The following is a 21,175-nucleotide window of genomic DNA, read 5'->3' on the forward strand; positions in this document are numbered from 1 at the left end:
CAGCTTGTGGATTTGATCTTGCAACCTTTTGGTTACTAGTCCAGCGCACTAACCACTAGGCTACCTGCCCCACCATATTAATAATAATAATAATAATCACTTTGTTTAAAAAACTATATTTTGGAGATTATTTAATTTTCAAATAACCGAAAGTGAGCAATTGTAATCAGAATAAAGGCCAAAATAATATTTATCAAGGCAAAAATATTTATTTCTGTTTTTAGAGGGAGAAATAAAAGGCCACTGTGCCTATTTTCTAGACAAGGACATCACGGCCGACCAAAACCTCCCCTGAACAGGACAACACTTTTTCCACCTTCCATTTGTTAAAGGTTCCAATTGATAAAGTTTCATTCCAAGCTGGAAGTGTCAGAGTGCCTAGAACGGTAGTTCTAACCTTAAATATGACTGGGAGAAGTGTCAGGAATAAGAAAGCAATATATTCCATAGTACACTAGAACACAGCAAACATGAACAACAACAGTCTAAACATTGCTGAGGGCAATTGAGCAAATGGACCTATCACGACCATACAGGAAGGGTGAGAAATCCATATCTTCATTTAAACCAGGATACTTAGTGGCCTGTAGTTTGTAAATCCAAATACTTTCCCTTTGGTTTCACTGTTTAAGACGGTCCCAATTTCTAATTGAGGCAGGGTTGCCATGGTGTAAGGACTTGTAGTGCCTTGCCATGGGGTGTCTTCATTGCCTACCCATATGGCGTACTTGTGTTCCGCTAAGCGGTCTTGAAGGCGTCTCTTTGTCCGTCCAATGTAGAACATCTTGCACTGTGGACATTCCACATGAGTGGTTTTGCAGTTAATGAAATGCTTGAAGTAACGTACTCCATTTTAGAAGCTGTGTCAACAAAATACTTATTCTGTGCAATATTTCTGTAATGGTTGCACTGGTTACATTTAAAAGAGCCCTTGGGTTTGTGGTCAAGCCAAGTTTTTTGAGAATCACCAGGAAGATAGATGTGGACTAATTTGTCATTTAGGGTAGGACATCTCTTAAAACTTATGACTGGTGGCTCAGGGAAGACTTGGCGTAGTAGCGTATCACTTTGGATGATTCCCCAATCATTTTTATATGATTATTTTAATGTTCTCTGCTTCAGTGCTGTATTTTGTAACAAAATACACTCTCTCTGATGTATCACGAGGCACTCCCCTTCGCAACAAGTTCTCTCTGTCAAGTATTCCAGCCCTTATACCTGCATCTTTCAGGACCTGAACGCTGTAGCCCCGATTTAAGAAGCGATTCTCCAATTCAGCAGATTTGACACTGTAGTCTGTTTCCTGATCGCAAATTCTGCGGACTCTTTGGAATTGGCCATATGGAATGTTCTCTTTTAGCATTTTGGGGTGAAAGCTGTCTGCCCTCAGAATGGTATACCTATCTGTAGGCTTCCTATAGATTGATGTGTGCAAACAACCTTTGTCATTTTTACTGATGTCGAGGTCCAAAAAAATGAATGTTACCCTTGCTGTACTCCATAGTTAGTTTGATGTTAGGGTTAATGCTGTTAAGGTATTGGTGGAAGGAAATAAGTTCATCTTCTGAGCCGGACCAAAACAGGCAAACATCATCTATATATTGTCCCCACCATATAATCCGGTCAAAGAAATGGTTATTAGAAGGATCCAAAATGAAGTTATTTTCCCATTTACCCAAGTACAAACCAGCGTATATGAAGGGCTGTAGCAAGCTCCCATGGCACATCCTTTGACCTGTTTAAAAATACAGTCCCGAAAGATAAAGATGTTATGATTAAGAGTCCATTCAGTCAGTGAGACAATGAATTCTTTAGGAGGCATCTCAGTTTCAGGCCGGGTACTCCTTGTTCATGTTCAATGGTGGTGTACAGAGACTCCACATCCATGGTGACTAAAACGGAAGCTGTACCTATATTGTTCAATTCCTTAATATTTTTCAACACATCTGTGGTATCTTGAAGATAGGCTGGGACTGACGTCAGAAAAGTCTTCATAAAGTAATTAATGTACTTGGAGATGGGTTCTGTCAGACTTTCATTACCACTAATGACTGGTCTGCCTGGGTGGTTTTCAAGATTCTTGTGGACTTTTGGAAAAAGATAAAAAGAAGCCATACGCAGACTGCCATTGAAAATAAAATTGAACTCATTGTCTGAAATGTAGCCATTCTCCTTAGCTTCTGTGAGGATCCCTTTCAATTCAGTTGTAGGTCCTCTGTAGGATTGAAGGTAAGAGATTGGTAGAATTCATCATTGTGTAATTGACGGTAGGCTTCTGTCACATATTTATCTTTACTCCACACTAATGACACCGGAAGAAATGGCAGCAGTTTTACGTGCACCCAACCAATTGTGCTATTATGCGTTTTTTTTGTTGCTTTATTTGTAACTTATTTTGTACATAATGTTTCTGCAACTGTATCTTACGGCAAAAAAGAGCTTCTGGATATCAGGACAGCGATCACTCACCTCGGATTAGACTATGATTTTTTCTTCAACAAACAAGAAGCACAAGACATCCTCCAAACACCCGGCAGGGCCGACATCCATGTTATTTGCAAGAGGAAGCGACGCAGGTACAGAGGACAAAGAGCCGGATGCCTGGTCAGGACTCGAAAAAGGCGAGTGGGAAAGCTATTGTTACCGTCAATACTACTCACCAACGTGCAATCATTGGACAATAAACTAGAGGAGGTACGATCACAAATATCCTACCAACGGGACATCAAAAACAGTAATATCCTATGTTTCACGGAATCGTGGCTGAATAAACATGGATAAACATCTAGCGAGATACACGCTGCACCGGCAAGATAGAACAGCACACTCCGATAAGACGAGGAGGGACGGTCTGTGCATATTTGTAAACAACAGCTGGTGCACGAAATCTAAGGAAGTCTCTAGATTTTGCTCGCCTGAAGTAGAGTATATTGTGATAAATTGCAGGCCACTACTTGCCTAGAGAGTTTTCAGCTATACTTTTCGTGGCTGTTTATTTACCACCACAGACAGATGCTGGCACTAAGACCGCACTCAGTCAGCTGTATAAGGAAATAAGTAAACAGGAAACCACTCACCCAGAGGCGGCGCTCCTAGTGGCCGGAGACTTTAATGCAGGGAAACTTAAATCAGTTCTACCAAATTTCCATCAACATGTTAAATGTGCAACCAGAGAGATAAAACATTCTAGATCACCTGTACTTCACACACAGAGACGCGTACAAAGCTCGCCCTCGCCCTCCATTAGGTAAATCCGACCACAACTCTATCCTCCTGATTCCTGCTTACAAGCAAAAATTAAAGCAGGAAGCACCAGTCACTCAGTCTATAAAAAAGTGGTCAGATGAAGCAGATGCTAAACTACAGGAATGTTTTGCTATCACAGACTGGAACATGTTCCGGGATTCTTCCGATGTCATTGAGGAGTACACCACCACATCAGTCACTGGCTTTATCAATAAGTGCATCGAGGACGTCGTCCCCACAGTGACTGTACATACATACCCCAACCAGAAGCCATGGATTACAGGCAACATTCGCACTGCTCTAAAGGGTAGAGCTGCCACTTTCAAGGTGCGGGACTCTAAGCCAGAAGCTTACAAGAAATCCTGCTATGCCTTGCGACGAACCATCAAACAGGCAAAACGTTAATACAGGGCTAAGATTGACTCATACTACACCGGCTCCGATGCTCGTCTTATGTGGCAGGGCTTGCAAACTATTACAGACTACAAAGGGAAGCACAGCCGTGAGCTGCCCAGTGACATGAGCCTACCAGACGAGCTAAATCACTTCTATGCTCGCTTCGAGGCAAGCAACACGGAGGCATGCATGAGAGCATCAGTTGTTCCAGGCGACTGTGATCACGCTCTCCGTAGCCGACGTGAGTAAGACCTTTAAACAGGTCAACATACACAAGGCTGCAGGGCCAGACGGATTACCAGGACGTGTGCTCCGGGCATGTGCTGACCAACTGGCAGGTGTCTTCACTGACATTTTCAACATGTCCCTGATTAAGTCTGTAATATCAATATGTTTCAAGCAGACCACCATAGTCCCTGTGCCCAAGAACACAAAGGCAACCTGCCTAAATGACTACGGACCCATAGCACTCACGTCTGTAGCCATGAAGTGCTTTGAAAGGTTGGTAATGGCTCACATCAACACCATCATCCCAGATACACTAGACCCACTCCAATTTGCATACCGCCCAAACAGATCCACAGATGATGCAATCTCTATTGCACTCCACACTGCCCTTTCCCACCTGGACAAATGGAAAACCTACGTGAGAATGCTGTTCATTGACTACAGCTCAGCGTTCAACACCATAGTACCCTCAAAGCTCATCACTAAGCTAAGGATCCTGGGACTAAACACCTCCCTCTGCAACTGGATCCTGGACTTCCTGACGGGCCGCCCCCAGGTGGTGAGGATAGGTAGCAACACATCTGCCACGCTGATCCTCAACACTGGAGCTCCCCAGGGGTGCGTGCTCAGTCCCCTCCTGTACTCCCTGTTCACCAACGACTGCTTGGCCAGGCACGACTCCAACACCATCATTAAGTTTGCAGACGACACAACAGTGGTAGGCCTGATCACCGACAACGACGAGACAGCCTATAGGGAGGAAGTCAGAGACTGGGCCGGGTGGTGCCAGAATTACAACCTATCCCTCAACGTAACCAAGACTAAGGAGATTATTGTGGACGAGAGGAAAAGGAGGACCGAGCACGCCCTCATTCTCATCGACAGGGCTGTAGTGGAGCAGGTTGAGAGCTTCAAGTTCCTTGGTGTCCACATCAACAACAAACTAGAATGGTCCAAACACACCAAGACAGTCGTGAAGAGGGCACGACAAAGCCTATCCCCCCTCAGGAAACTAAAAAGATTTGGCATGGGTCCTGAGATCCTCAAAAGGTTATACAGCTGCAACATCGAGAGCATCCTGACTCGTTGAGTCACTGCCTGCTACGGCAATTGCTTGGCCTCTGACCGCAAGGCACTACAGAGGGTAGTGCGTACTGCCCAGTACATCACTGGGGCTAAGCTGCCTGCCATCCAGGACCTCTACACCAGGCGGTGTCAGGGAAGGCCCTAAAAATTGTCAAAGACCCCAGCCACCCCAGTCATAGACTGTTCTCTCTACTACCGCATGGCAAGCGGTACCGGAATGCCAAGTCTAGGACAAAAAGGCTTCTCAACAGTTTTTACCCCCAAGCCATAAGACTCCTGAACAGGTAATCAAATGGCTACCCGGACTATTTGCATTGTGTGCAAATAGCCCCTCTTTTTACGCTGCTGCTACTCTCTGTTTATCATCAAATCAAATCAAATGTATTTATATAGCCCTTCTTACATCAGCTGATATCTCAAAGTGCTGTACAGAAACCCAGCCTAAAACCCCAAACAGCAAGCAATGCAGGTGTAGAAGCACGGTGGCTAGGAAAAACTCCCTAGAAAGGCCAAAACCTAGGAAGAAACCTAGAGAGGAACCAGGCTATGAGGGGTGGCCAGTCCTCTTCTGGCTGTGCCGGGTGGAGATTATAACAGAACATGGCCAAGATGTTCAAATGTTCATAAATGACCAGCATGGTCAAATAATAATAATCACAGTAGTTGTCGAGGGTGCAGCAAGTCAGCACCTCAGGAGTAAATGTCAGTTGGCTTTTCAAAGCCGATTATTAAGAGTATCTCTACCGCTCCTGCGGTCTCTAGAGAGTTGAAAACAGCAGGTCTGGGACAGGTAGCACGTCCGGTGAACAGGTCAGGGTTCCATAGCCGCAGGCAGAACAGTTGAAACTGGAGCAGCAGCACGGCCAGGTGGACTGGGGACAGCAAGGAGTCATCATGCCAGGTAGTCCTGAGGCATGGTCCTAGGGCTCAGGTCCTCCGAGAGAGAGAAAAAAAGAGAGAAAGAGAGAAAGAGAGAATTAGAGAGAGCATACTTAAATTCACACAGGACACTGGATAAGACAGGAGAAGCACTCCAGATATAACAAACTAACCCTAGCCCCCAACACATAAACTACTGCAGCATAAATACTGGAGGCTGAGACAGGAGACACTGTGGCCCCATCCGATGATACCCCCGGACAGGGCCAAATAGGAAGGATATAACCAAGGCCGACAAGGCCGAGTATAGCCCACAAAGATCTCCGCCACGGCACAACCCAAGGGGGGGCGCCAACCCAGACAGGAAGATCACGTCAGTGACTCAACCCACTCAAGTAACGCACCCCTCCTAGGGACGGCATGAAAGAGCACCAGTAAGCCAGTGACTCAGCCCCTGTAATAGAGTTAAAGGCAGAGAATCCCAGTGGAGAGAGGGGAACCGGCCAGGCAGAGACAGCAAGGGCGGTTCGTTGCTCCAGAGCCTTTCCGTTCATCTTCACACTCCGGGGCCAGACTACACTCAATCATATGACCCACTGAAGAGATGAGTCTTCAGTAAAGACTTAAAAGTTGAGACCGAGTCTGCGTCTCTCACATGGGTAGGCAGACCATTCCATAAAAATGGAGATCTATAGGAGAAAGCCCTGCCTCCAGCTGTTTGCTTAAAAATTCTAGGGACAATTAGGAGGCCTGCGTCTTGTGACCTTAGCGTACGTGTAGGTATGTACGGCAGGACCAAATCGGAAAGATAGGTAGGAGCAAGCCCATGTAATGCTTCGTAGGTTAGCAGTAAAACCTTGAAATCAGCCCTTGCCTTAACAGGAAGCCAGTGTAGGGAGGCTAGCACTGGAGTAATAATACATTTTTTGGTTCTAGTCAGGATTCTAGCAGCCGTATTTAGCACTAAATGAAGTTAGTCACTTTAACTATACATTCATGTACATACTACCTCAATTGGCCCGACCAACCATTGCGAGGGCGCACATTGGCTAACCGAGCTATCTGCATTGTGTCCCACCCACCACCTGCCAACCCCTCTTTTACCCTACTGCTGCTCTCTGTTCATCATATTTGCATAGTCACTTTAACCATATCTACATGTACATACTACCTCAATCAGCCTGACTAACCGGTGTCTGTATTTAGCCTCGCTACTTTTATAGCCTCGCTACTGTATATAGCCTGTCTTTTTACTGTTGTTTTATTTCTTTACCTACCTATTGTTCACCTAATACCGTTTTTGCACTATTGGTTAGAGCCTGAAAGTAAGCATTTCACTGTAAGGTCTAAACCTGTTGTATTCAGCGCACGTGACAAATAACCGTTGATTTGATTTGATTTCTAGCGCCACCTTTGTCTGCTTTTTTAACCACAATCCATTCATTTTTGGACAATGATTGAACTGCATCCGTCTCTGTCTTAGAAAGATTACGCGGTGTTTGGTTGGAGTCAATTTTACCCTTAAACAGATTCTCCACATCAAAATTCACCTTCTTGGCAAATGTATTTAGTGTGGCATTATGGATGATGGGACAAAAGGTGGACTTGGGCTTAAAAGGTGTTTTTGAGGGCACAGAAACTGCCTGACTTTAGACACTGGTGTCTGTAGTTGGAGAGATGTTTTGCTTGTACCAGGCCTTCAGATGTAGATTCCTGTAGAAACGAAATAGGTCAATCTTTGTATTGAGTTCATTAGTTGAGTATGTGGGGGCAAAGGACAGTCCTTTAGACAAGACCCTTACACAATCATCAGAAAGGGTTTCTCCAGAAATGTTGATCACAGGCTTGTTCTGGTCCTGCTCCGTGTGGTTGGATAGTCTTGATTTCTTCCTCCCCCTCCGTGTTGGCCTCTTCCGCATCCTCTCCCTCTCTTGTTGAGGAACCTGCGTGACTCCTTTTCCTGATCTAAAAAAATCTTGGGAGGAGCTGTCCTTTGAGTGTCTGGGGTGATCCTCATCGTCACTGCTCGTAAAGTTGAAAGAAACAGATGTAGGCTTCCTCCTCTGCGGATATGATTCTGAATTCTTGCACATTTATTTTCTCCAGGCAAAGACCTTGCCATCTCTATATTCTCCTTCATCTCTTCTAAATTTTCTTAGCTTGTCTTGCTTCAATGTCAGAGTGAATGTGTCTACTTTCTCTTTCAAGATCTCATCACATTGTGCTTTGTTAGAATTGTCACTGTGTTCTATGATTTTCCTTTTACTGATTCAATTTCTGTTTGGACTACTTGTCTGTCCTTTTTAGATTATTCTATTAGAAGTAGCATAAGGTCAAAAGAACACTTGTTGAGAATAGCCTCCCATGTATCTCTAAATTCAGTATTACCTTGTGCTCCATTAGCTGGAAACTTCATAATACGGAGTCCTCTGGAGATTAGGCCTTTCCTCCAATATTCAGACAAGGTGATAGAATTGAGGTCAAGTTTGGTGTCTTTCGCCATAAGATGTTGGAAGTCTCTGTAAACCTTGTTTAAGTCCATTCCAGTATTCTCTGCGGCTGTCATCTCATCTAGCAATGAGGTAGTGGTAATAATCCCTTGGCCCTCTTCATGGGAATAGGAAAATCTTGTAGCCTCTTGGGTAAAATCCATAGTTTGGGTTGTAAAATGTTCCCAAAACACAGAAAACAATTACTGTGGAGCTGCTTCCTCTAAGTACAACCAAAGTGCTATGCTTAACTAGTAGAAAGAGGAGGAAAGGGAGCTCTACTAAGGTACACAATAGTACATTTTGGTAGACAGAATGTGCTCTTTGGTAAACAGGGTGAATTGGTCATCAAAAAAGAAAGGAGGACCAAGGCACTCTTCACATACTTAATTAAAATGCCTTTATTTGTATGGCATGTTCAATAGAAACAAAGTTTTTTTTTAAACGACGCATTTCGGCTGCATGGCCTTTGTCAGGGAGTACAAAGAAATAATACTCTTTTAAAACAGCTTTTCCAATTAGCCCCAATTTCAAGAGGGAGTCGTTACAAAATTGATTGGACACACCTAGTATGCAATACTATACACATTAAAAAGTGAAATACTGTAGCTATGTTATCAAAAAATTCAACTCCAAGCTGGAAGTATCAGACCGCCTAGAACGGTAGTTCTAACCTTAAATATGACTGGGAGAAGTGTCAAGAATAAGAAAGCAATATATTCCATAGTACACTAGAACACAGCAAACATGAACAACAACAGTCTAAACATAGCTGAGGGCAATTGAGCAAAAACTTTGTTTCTATTGAACATGCCATACAAATAAAGGCATTTTAATGAATTATATGAGGAGTGCCTTGGTCCTCCTTTATATAATATATTTGATTTGTTTTTCGGGTCGTTGTCATGCTGGAAGACCCAGCCACGACCCATCTTCAATGCTCTTACTGATTGTCCTGTAGCCCATCCCAGCCTACCATGCCATGCCATGAACAAAAGACTGACACGTGTCGTTGAATATTGTTCCCGACTCTGAGGTCTGTCAGCATACAGAAAAGTTTTCCTTTTAATGACAGAAGCGCAGACGTTGTACTGTTTCACTATGTTCGTTTTAGCCTGCCAGGGGTGCCGGATCAACACCGGCTGATGGAGCGGACAAGATAATTATTCCGTCCAACGGGCAAACCAGAATGAACGCACTTTTCCTCTTCAATCTGAGCCAGATTAACAGTGCTCTGACACAATGAGAATGGGGTGGGGGCAGCAAGAGTGGCCAATTTCCTTTTCCCATGCCCCATGTCATTCCTTCTCTCAATATTTCTGCTCTGCATGATCTCTGAAGAGAAACCAGACCCATGAACTTTGATTCATGAAAGATACCAGCAGAATTTAGCTTGTCAAGTTTCCCCTATACTTTCCCCAACCAAGCTGCCTTTTTAGGAGCACTGGTGGGCTTCAACATGGATGTACTGGATATCTGACAGACATCCCAGGCTAGACCATCATCATCATCACCTTCATTCTGGTAGTAACAGGCAGGTGTGCTCATTAGAGTACATGCTGTGATTATTATTGATTTTAAGAATGTATTTAAAATGTTACCTGGCCAAATTGTTTTACCTCCTGGTCTCTGATTGCTGGTCTCCCCCAGTCCCATCCTCATCCCCAGCTCCACCACCCATCCTCAGCCTGCATTCCTAGCTGCAGCTCCATTCCATTCCATTCCTTTCCTGTCCCATCTCTTGTGCTGGCTGACAGGCAGCCAACCCAAGCTGACAGGTGGCCAGGCGGTGTCACAGGCTCACCACAGAGAGCCCTGGCTGTCTCTACTCATTTCCTCCTTTCCCACAATATTCCATTGGAGTTTGTTTTGGATTATGTCAAATATTGACCTACATTGTGATGGATGGGTTGTTTTATTCACATACTATAAAAACAAATGTCTCTTTGTTTTCTGTGTGTGTGTGTGTGCGTGTGACGTGTGTGCTTGTGTGCGTGCATAGTGATTGAATATGTATTTATAGATCCAAACTCCGTAATAACTCAAACATTATCTTGAGTTTTCTGTGTTGAATGGCCTCTGAATTAACTCAATAGTGCATGCTTTGAATTCAGGAAAATGTAGTGTCATTTTCTCCTTTGGTGAGATCTCATGAGGTTTCCAAACATTTTCTTGTTAGATTGTTTCATTTAATTTCAACATCACCTACTTCACTTCCAACTGAAAAGCAATTAATTATTTCTTCTCTTTTGATCAGAATCAGACAGGGTAATTTTGGTTCAATGACCAATATAACGCACCCCCCCCCCCAAAAAAAGTTACTACTATAAAAAACAACACCATAGCTTTATTTTCTAAATTAATACCCACAGCAAGTGGCCGTCAGTGTATGAAAAGGCTGTGAGAAGGTGTTATTTTTTTTATTTTTTTTAGCTTTGTCAAAGCAGACAATCACTTAGACATCAAACAGTGCTGCTGTGCCTCAGCATGCCTCCATTAAATTCCTACCTTTCAGAGCGCTAGGCTACATTCCTGTGCATTTCATTGTTTCTGCTCTGGAATGAGGCACTCTCCCCTGCCTCACTGTAATTGCTTTTCATGTAAATGGAGATTGGTCGGAAGATCAGCTGAAGATGAGAGGGAGGAAATATGCCATCCAACCCTCTACATGCACACGCCATTAGTGATTAGACTGTTGCCAAGTAAGTCTTTCTAATGAGGGCTAAAATGACTGAAAAAATTCAGAGATTAGAATGCATGGCACTAGTGGACCCGGGATGAGATGAGGCGAGGTCCCTGGGAAAAAAACACCTATGTCCCTTTGTGTCCATGAGACAGTTAAATGACCCTAAATCAGACTTAATTTGATGTTTGATCTCTCTCACCCCTGAAGCGTAATGGCCATGAATATGTGATCTTTTCAGTACAGGACATGATGAAAGTATCTTGCTGGCCCAGGCTGTACAACGGTGTGCCGTTAGCAGGGACATTCATACAGACATGAATGTGATGGATGCACTCCAGCTCTTGGCCTGGCACATCTCTAGAGTAAAGAAACACATACTTAGCTTTTTTCCATTGTCATTTAAGAGATCTTTCACAGACAAAGCGTCTCCTTAATGGACATCTCATTGCCCCCTCTTATCTCTTCTAATGCATCACTTTCTCTAAAACAGGACGAGACGCTGGGAAAATACTGAGTTTGATGTCTGTGCCATGTTTTAATTCTTTAATTCATCTCTGCATTACAACTCCTGGGAGGGATCGTGGCCTCGCTAATGGCACTACCCATCAGCGCCTGTGAATGCAATTAGCCGAGTTAACGAATACCCTCATCTCTGAGCTGACCTGTGTGTTTGGGTGTCATCAGATGCATTAAGGATCTGAGCAGCTCTCATTTGCTAACTTGGAGGAGGTGCAGACTGTTGGCTCTAATGCTTGTTTATGCCCAAACATTACCATTAAAAAGGCACAGCTTTTTAAACTAAGGATGATGTTCTCTGCTGGTCTAATTCATTAAACACATTAGTGCGACAGCAGGAAAACATTGGTCACCTTTGAATGTTTTCCCCATTACTCTTAAGTGATGGGAAAAATACAGAGGGAATCTTTGTTTTTTGCTGCTGTACTTAGAAGCCATCAGAAGGTGAGGGTGATCTAACACAAATACATACCCACATACTGACTCATGTGCACACACACACACACACACACACACACACACACACACACACACACACACACACACACACACACACACACACACACACACACACACACACAGTCATGCACATACACACCCAAACTGAACACTTATAGTAACCTGTCAGTAAAGCACTCTTGTTTGCAAATTGCAATATGAACACAGAAAAGCTATTTTGTCAACTGCAATATGTTGATTTATCTTTATCAATCCCTTTCAGGCTGTGGTCAAAACAGGTGTACTCTCTTCAGTGCCTTTTTCTTCTCTCAACCCACTCTCCATCTTTATTTTTTATGCACAATCTCAAGCTTCCAAACAAATACAATCTTCCTTTATTTTTTTGCACTCCTCACTAACTCCCGCTTTCCTCCTGTGATGCATGCTCATATTCACTCTACACCTCTCTCTCTAAACCTCTCTCTCTCTTTCTCTCTCTCTCTCAGTTCCTGTCTGGGAGAATATTTAACCTTGGACAAGATCGGGGAGCAGCTGGTGGGCCCTTTTGTGTACGTCCAGCACAGTCCACAGCTAATGAAGTGATGTCTCCATAAACACCTGACAGAGGGTCAGGCCAGTACAGCCTAGAAGAGGACCAGCTCCGGCTGCACTGAGCAGCCCTCAGCAGGCCGGGGTAATGAGCTATCGCTCTCCTCTTACAGCTCCAACATTGCACCCTACTGTACCGCCATCCAGGACAGCCCTCCAATCTGCCTAACACACACACACACCACTTTCTCAGTCCCCGTTTCTGTTACTGTAAACAAAAACACACAGTCACACACATGCACACACACACATACACACCACAAAATTAGCAACTGGTCATGGCAAATACCATATGGTGCATATCACATGGCAACCCATGGACTCCCCCTTCTTCCGTATATATTGTATGAGTAGCCTATAGCATTTAGGGGATATGGTAGATAGTGTGCTTATCCTGTAATATTCTGTTGGCCATACAATCCTCTCAAGAGGTCTAATAGAATAGACATCCAGTGTTGATATGCTTATGATGAGTCAGAGCCATTCATACGGCCCATCCTTTTTACAATCTTCTTGCTTGTTTCTTGAAATGGGATAGCTATCACGATAGCACATTGGTAATAGTCAGTGACAAATTATTATTATTATTTTATTTAACCTTTATTTAACAAATATCAAAGGTAAGCAGGTTTGGGCTTGGTTAAAGCCAAGAATGGGAGACCAAAGTGTAGCTGTAGATAGATCAATTCCCCAGTAGGACATGGTGCCCAGGCACTTTTTTCTTCTTCTGATGCACTCATCGATTGTTGAGAGATCACTTAAAAACAATATAGATACATTGTTTCTTTCAATGTCATTCCAAAGGGTAGGTTTAACAGAGCAAATTAAATGTTACCATACTTTATCACTCATATCATCAGTGATGCTATAGGTAATAGCCAAAATAATAAAAACACTTGAGTAAATGAGGGATACAAAGCATATTGAAAGCAGGTGATTCCACACTGTGTGGTTCCTGAGTTAATTTTAAACTGATTTCAAGGTTTTACTGCTAACCTACAGTACAAAGCATAACATGAACTTGTTCTTACCTAACTCTCCGATTTGGTCCTGCCATACATGCCTACACGTGTGCTATGTTCACAAGACGCAGGCCTCCTTATTGTTCCTAGAATTTCTTAGCAAACAGCTAGAGGCAGGGCTTTCGCCTACAGAGATCCTTTTTTATGGAATGGTCTGCTGATCCATGTGAGAGACGCAAACTCTGTCTCAACCTTTAAGTCTTTACTAAAGACTCCTCTTTTCAGTTGGTCCTATGATTGAGTGTAGTCTGGCCCAGGGGTGTGAAGGTGAACGTCAAGGCACTAGAGTGACTACCACCCTTACTGTCTCTGCCTGGCCAGCTCATCTCTCTCCACTGGGGTTCTCTGCCTCTGACCATATTACGGGGGCTGAGTCACTGGCTTGCTCGAGCTCTCCCATGCCGTCCCTAGAAGGGGTGCACCACATCGTGCCAGGCTTTTTTCACTATACTGGGTTGAGTCACTGAGGTGATCTTCCTATCCGATTTGCGCCCCCTCAGACTTGTGCGGTGGGGAAGATCTTATATCATGCCTGATTGGCCCTCTCCGGGGGTAACTTTGGACATGGCCACAGTATCCCCTGACCCCCCCTGTCTTAGAACCAGTATCTATGCTGCAATAGTCTATGTACTGGTGGCTATGGTCAGTCTGTCCTATCTGGTGTAATTCTCCTGTCTTATCTGGTGTCCTGTGTGATCTTAGTTATGCTCCCTCTAAATCTCCCATCTCTCTTTCTATCTCTCTCCCCTCTCAGAGGACCTGAGCCCTAGAACCATGCCTCAGTACTACCTGGCCTGACGACTCCTGTCTGTCCCTGTCCCCGTCCCCAGTCCACCTGGTCGTGCTGCTGATGCAGTTTCTGCTGTTCTGCATACTGCTATGGAACCTGGACCTGTTCACGCTGGACGCTACCGTCCCACCTGGCCAACATCCAGTGAAATTGCAGAGCACCAAATTCAAAAACAGAAATACTCATTATAAAAATTCATGAAACATACAAGTGTTACACATCGGTTTAAAGATTAACTTCTTGTTAATCCAACCACGGTGTCAGATTTCAAAAATACTTTACAGTGAAAGCAAACCATGCGATTATCTGAGAACATCGCCCAGAAGACAAATCATTACAAACAGTAACCAGCGAAGTAGACGAGTAACCAAAGTCAGAAATAGCGATTAAATTAATCCCTTACCTTTGATGATCTTCATCTGGTTGCACACCGAAGACTCCATGTTACACAATAAATGTTTGTTTTGTTCGATATTGTCCCTCTTTATGTCCAAAAACCTCCGTTTTGTTGGTGCGTTTTGTTCAGTAATCCAATGGAACAAAGCGCGGTCAAAACAGACAGACGAAAAATCAAAAAAGTACCATAAAAGTTAATTGAAACATGTCAAACGATGTGTAAAATCAATCCTCAGGTTGTTTTTGTCATAAATAATCAATAATATTTCAACCGGACAAACGCTTCATCAATAGAAAAGGAGAAACAAGAAAGGCGCGCTCCCGGTCACGTGCTGGACTCATGTCTGGAAATTTCCACTGTCCTCTCATTGAAAGTGCTGTTTTTCCCTCATTTTCAGAGTAAAAGCCTTGAAACAAGGCCTAAAGACTGGCCCCATGTAGAGGAAGCCATAGAGATTGGGAATTGGGTCCTAAGTGTTTGTATGGTGGATAGGCTTTCAATGGAAAAACAGGCATTTCAAAATATAAGCACTTCCTGGATGGATTTTCCTCAAGTTTTCGCCTGCCATTTCAGTTCTGTTATACTCACAGACATTATTTTAACAGTTTTGGAAACGTTAGAGTGTGTTCCATCCAAATCTACCAATTATATGCACATCCTAGCTTCTGGGCCTGAGTAGCAGGCAGTTTACTTTGGGTACGCTTTTCATCCAAAATTCTGAATGCTGCCCCTTACCCTAGTGAGGTTTAAGGAAGTCACGGTAGTACGTTTGTGAGTTAGTGGTATCTCTCCAATTTATTTGAGAGAGGCTAGCACTGGAGTAATATGATAGCATTTTGGGGTTCTAGTCAAGATTCTAGCAGCTGTATTTAACACGAGCTGAAGTTTATTTGATACCTTATCTGGGTAGCCGGAGAGTAGAGCATTACAGTAGTCTAATCTTGAAATGGCAAAAGAATGGATTAGCTTTTCTGCATCATTTTTGGACAAACATTTTTAGATTTTTGCTATGTTATGTACAAGGAAAAATGCTGCTTTTTAAATATTTTTGAAATGTTCGTCAAAAAAGAGATCACGGTCCAGAGTAATGCCAAGGTCCTTCACAGTTTTATTTGAGACAACTGTACAACCATTAAGATTCATTGTCAGATCCGACAGCAGATCTCTTTGTTTCTTGGGACCCACTGTAGAACTAGGATCTCCAACTCAACCAAAAATGTAAATTAAAGAATGGGATTAAGCCAGTGGCTCAGATGGAACTATCCAAGCAGTAGATATATTTTCTTTAAATGTTGATATTTGGTTGCGTTTTCAACCAAACACAATTCAATATAACTTTTGTAATACATGAAATATCCTTACGTTAAAGCTAGAGTCCTTAATCAAAACATTAACAAAGTGGGCACCGCACATCTGTTTTGGTAAAAAGCTGAGGGATGGGCCTGGAGAAATGTAACCACTCTCAAATTCATAGACATAGCTACAGTATGGGTGCAAGGTCTGACCATCCATGATATAAAACATAGTTTTAACCATGTTTTGAGGCTATACAGTGTTTGTTTACAGCTACATTGTTTACAAACATTGGAGTAAAACAAGCTTATATGTTGGGTTCTAATAAATTATGACAGTTGAACTAAGGGCCTCTTTATAATACACTACTTAGACGACACAAACTAGGTCCAAGAGAGATACTTGTGTAGTGTAAAGAGACGGATCTAGATTCATATCTAGACATGTAGGGTCAGCAGGTCGCCTAGTGGTTAGAGCGTTGAGCCAGTAACCAAAAGTGTTATGGATCAAATCGATAAGGTAAAAAATCTCTTGTTCTTTCCCTAAACAAGGGGAAGGCAGTCATTGTAAATAAGAATGTGTTCTTTACTGAGTTGCCTAGTTAAATAAAGGTTAAATAAAATAAAAAAAATGTTTACGAGATGTCTCCCACAGAGACATGTGCACCACATACCCCCCTCAGAGTGGTACAGCGTAAAGACAATTGCTCTCCCATACCCTGCAAGAATTACCTTAATTACCTTAAAGTGATGCTCCAGGACTTTTAAAAATAATTTCAGCCATTAGTTATTGAATGTTGTGCCACGTTTTTGCTGTACTACGTCATCCAATTGTGTGCTACATCATCTATTTCATATGATATGTTACATCAGGCAAATTATTATTATTATTATTATTGTTATTAATATCATTTTTGGGGACATTCCTATGATATGTTACAAATCCAATTCGTACAAAATGTTATGAATATGCTGTCCTTAAGATCCCGGACTGCATCTTTAATACCAGTAGAACGCATTTTTGCTTTGTTAGTCAAATAAAAAATGTAAGGCTTTTAAAATATCCAGAAATGTGCACTGCGTGGTTGCCAAGGGAAGCCAGGCTTCCCCAAAAATTTGACCAAGAAAAAAAATCTAAACATATAAAATTATTTATCTTTTGTCCCTCGTGTTTCATAATTTTCCTTCAATTCACAAGAGGCTGAATGTATCTCACCAGAGAAAGTATCAGAGCGAGTGAAATAGTGCCTCTCTGTCTCTGAATGTGTAGCCCATCTGTCTGGTCAAAAAAGTAATGTACTGTATATTGTTGCTGCGAGTATTTGGCCTCCCTTGATAAAAATAGATAAATAAATACAATAATAGCCATTTAGCGTTGAGCTAAACTGAGTGAGCTCAGCTGTGAATGTGAAGCTGTGTAATGTTTTATTGGTATGTAACTGTTATGAAAGTTTTATTGTCAATTTTGTTTTGTATTTAAATGCCTTTAAACGTGTACATGACACTACAACAAAATTTCCCCATGGGGACAATAAAGTCAGTAAGTAAGTAAGTAATGGTCCTGGGGCACCAAAAAAAGTATCAAGGGAAGCCGGTTTGGATTTGACTTCATACCAATCATATCACATCAAGCCAAACGTAATTTGACAGAAAAATAACTTGAATTGTTGCATCTCATTGTGTTGTTGTCCTCCGGTGGCTAGCTATCTAGTTAAAATTGTTCCTTTCCTAAATTAGCCATGGACGGAGATAGGAATTTGGACTTGTGGTGTTGCTTAGATGTAGTAGGCTAAAGTTAACTAGCTGGCTAATCATTGCCCATGAAAGGAAGTTAGGCTAGCGAGCAAGCATTTTAGCCAGGTAGCCTAGGACAACAAACACTAAAAGTGTGTACTGTATGACAGAGTCATAGACCGTTTCGGCAACATGAAAGAGAGGAGGATTTAATGATGTTGATGTTCTGCTATTAGATGAAGCACAGTGATAGAACATTCATCTGTTGTATAAATAATACAAATATCTGACATTGTATTCCCATTTGAATTTTGCTGTAATTTTAAATGGTTGAAACCACAGTGATAACACATTGGAAATTCAACTAACTTTTGGCTGTCTTTCTGAGTGTTTGAATATAGGTTCTATTCTCATTGATTATTGTCTCAAACAAATATTACTCAATTATCCACATAGAAATGATGTTGTGTGACCAGTGGGATAGCATTACATAAGACCAAATGAAGAGCTCTTCACATTGACCATTAAGGACCTGTAGTAGACCTTCCTGTCCAATCCATGATCTCCTTTGACTGCCACCAGAGAGAAACCGCTTTGTCTGCTCCATTAATCATGGTGAGATTTGAAGTCACATGCAATAATGTAGTTCCTCCATCAATAAACACAAGTGTGAGCATTACACGTGGGGAAGCATCTCTGACATGCTTGATATGTAAATATTTTTTTAATCTGATATGGTTTGAATTTGATCTTCCAATTCCAAACAATATTCTGTCCATTTGTCTCAGAGCCATAGAAAAAGGAATTACCTTCAATCAAAAGCTAAACTGATAATGCTGAGTTTATTTATGGCAGTCATTTTAAGGGGATTTTGTTTATTCTCATCAATTCACCCTTATATGATTTACATATTCCCAGAGAGATTTATATCTAAGCCGAGATCCATTTCTATCTACATTAAATTCATCTGTTTTCACATTTCGCCACTTTTCATGTTTTATGGTCTCCAGTTCATCATTGTGGAATATCACAGGACACCCCCTCTAGTATATCCTTTCATCTCACATGAGAAGCAAAAGCAACATCACAGGCAGTTCGCTACTCAGCTAATGACTGCCTCATTCTCTGCCTATAGATTTACTGTAAATGGAAACGTTAACGACAGACCAGGAATCTCCCATAAATAACACAGACAGGACCACAGCTTCCTCTTATCTTATTGGTGTGCTGTGGACGGTCTCCTGAGTGGCTCTGCCGTCTTAGGCACTGCATCTCAGTGCGTGAGGTATCACTACAGACACCCTGGTTCGAATCCAGGCTGTATCACAACCACCTGTGATTGGGAGTCCCATAGCACGGAGAACAATTGGCCCAGCGTCGTCTGGGTTTCAAACCATATCAAATTTTATTACTCACATGTGCCGAATACAACAGGTATCTTACAGTGAAATGCTTACTTACGAGCCCCTAACAAACAGTGCAGTTAAAAAATATATATGAATAAGAGATAAAAGTAACAAGTAATTAAAGAGCAGCAGTAAAAAATAACAATATACAGTATACAGGGGGATGCCGGTTCGGGGGCACCAGATAGTTGAGGTAGTATGTACATGTAGGTGGAGTTATTAAAGTGACTGCATAGATGACAATAGAGAGTGGCAGTGGTGTGGAGAGGGGAGGGAGGGGGCAATGCAAATAGTCTGGGTAGCCATTTGACTAGATGTTCAGGAGTCTTATGGCTTGGGGGTGGAAGCTGTTTAGAAGCCTCTTGGACGTAGACTTGGCGCTCCGGTACCGCTTGCCGTGCGGTAGCAGAGAGAACAGTCTATGACTAGGGTGGCTGGAGTCTTTGACAATTTTTAGGGTCTTCCTCTGACACCGCCTGGTATAGAGGTCCTGGATGGCAGGAAGCTTGGCCCCGGTGATGTACTGGGCCGTTCGCACTACCCTCTGTAGTGCCTTGCGGCCGGACGCAGAGCAGTTGCCATACCAGGCAGTGATGCAACCAGTCAGGGTGCCCTCGATGGTGCAGCTGTAGAACCTTTTGAGGATGTGAGGACCCATGCCAAATATTTTCAGTCTCCTGAGGGGGAATAGGTTTAGTCGTGCCCGCGTCACGACTGTCATGGTGTGCTTGAACCATGTTAGTTTGTTGGTGATGTGGAAACCAAGGACCTTGAAGCTCTCAACCTGCTCCACTGCAGCCCCATCGATGAGAATGGGGGCGTGCTCGGTCCTCTTTTTCCTCTAGTCCACAATCATCTCCTTTGTCTTGACCACGTTGAGGGAGAGGTTGTTGTCCTGGCACAAAACAGCCAGGTCTCTGACCTCCTCCCTATAGGCTGTCTCGTTGTTGTCGGTGATCAGGCCTACCACTGTTGTGTCATTGGCAATTTTAATGATGGTGTTCGAGTTGTGCCTGGCAGTGCAGTCACGAGTGAACAGGGAGTACAGGAGGGGACTGAGCACGCACCCCTTAGGGGCCTCTGTGTTGAGGATCTGCGTGGCGGATGTGTTGGCTTTGGGGATGACCAGTGAGATATACCTACTGGAGCGCGTGCTACGGGTGGGTGTTGTTATGGTTACCAGTGAGCTGAGATAAGGCAGAGCTTTACCAAGGAAAGACTGAAAGATGACCTGGAGCCAGTGGGTCTGGCGATGAATATGTGGCGATGAATATGTGGCGAGGGCCTGCCGACGAGAGCATACAGGTCGCAGTGGTGGGTGATATATGGGGCTTTGGTGACAAAAAGGATGGTACTGTGATAGACTGCATCCAGTTCACTGAGTAGAGTGTTGGAGAATATTTTGTAAATGACATCGCCAAAGTCGAGGATCAGTAGGATAGTCAGTTTTATGAAGTTATTTTTTTGGCAGCGTGAATGAATGGAGGCTTTGTTGCGAAATAGGAAGCCAATTCTATATTTAATTTTGGATTGGAGATGCTTAATATGAGTCTGGAAGGAGACTTGTGTCTAGCCAGACACCTAGGTATTTGTAGTTGTCCACAAGTCAGAACCGTCCAGAGTAGTGATGCTAGTCGGGCGGGCGGGTGCGGGCAGCGATCGGTTGAAGAGCATGCATTTAGTTTTACTTGCATTTAAGAGCAATTGAGGCCACGAAGGAGTGTTGTATGGCATTGAAGCTCATTTGGAGGTTTGTTAACACAGTGTCCAAAGAATGGCCAGATGTATACAGAATGGTGTTGTCTGCATAGAGGTGGATCAAGGAATCACCCGCAGCAAGAGCGACATCATTGATATTTACAGAGAAAAGAGTCGGCCCGAGAATTGAACCCTGAGACTGCCAGAGGTCCGGGAAAACAGGCCCTCCGACATGACACACTGAACTCTGTCTGAGAAGTAGT

Source organism: Salvelinus namaycush, chromosome 2 (assembly GCF_016432855.1).
Source record: "Salvelinus namaycush isolate Seneca chromosome 2, SaNama_1.0, whole genome shotgun sequence".
NCBI lineage: Eukaryota > Metazoa > Chordata > Actinopteri > Salmoniformes > Salmonidae > Salvelinus > Salvelinus namaycush.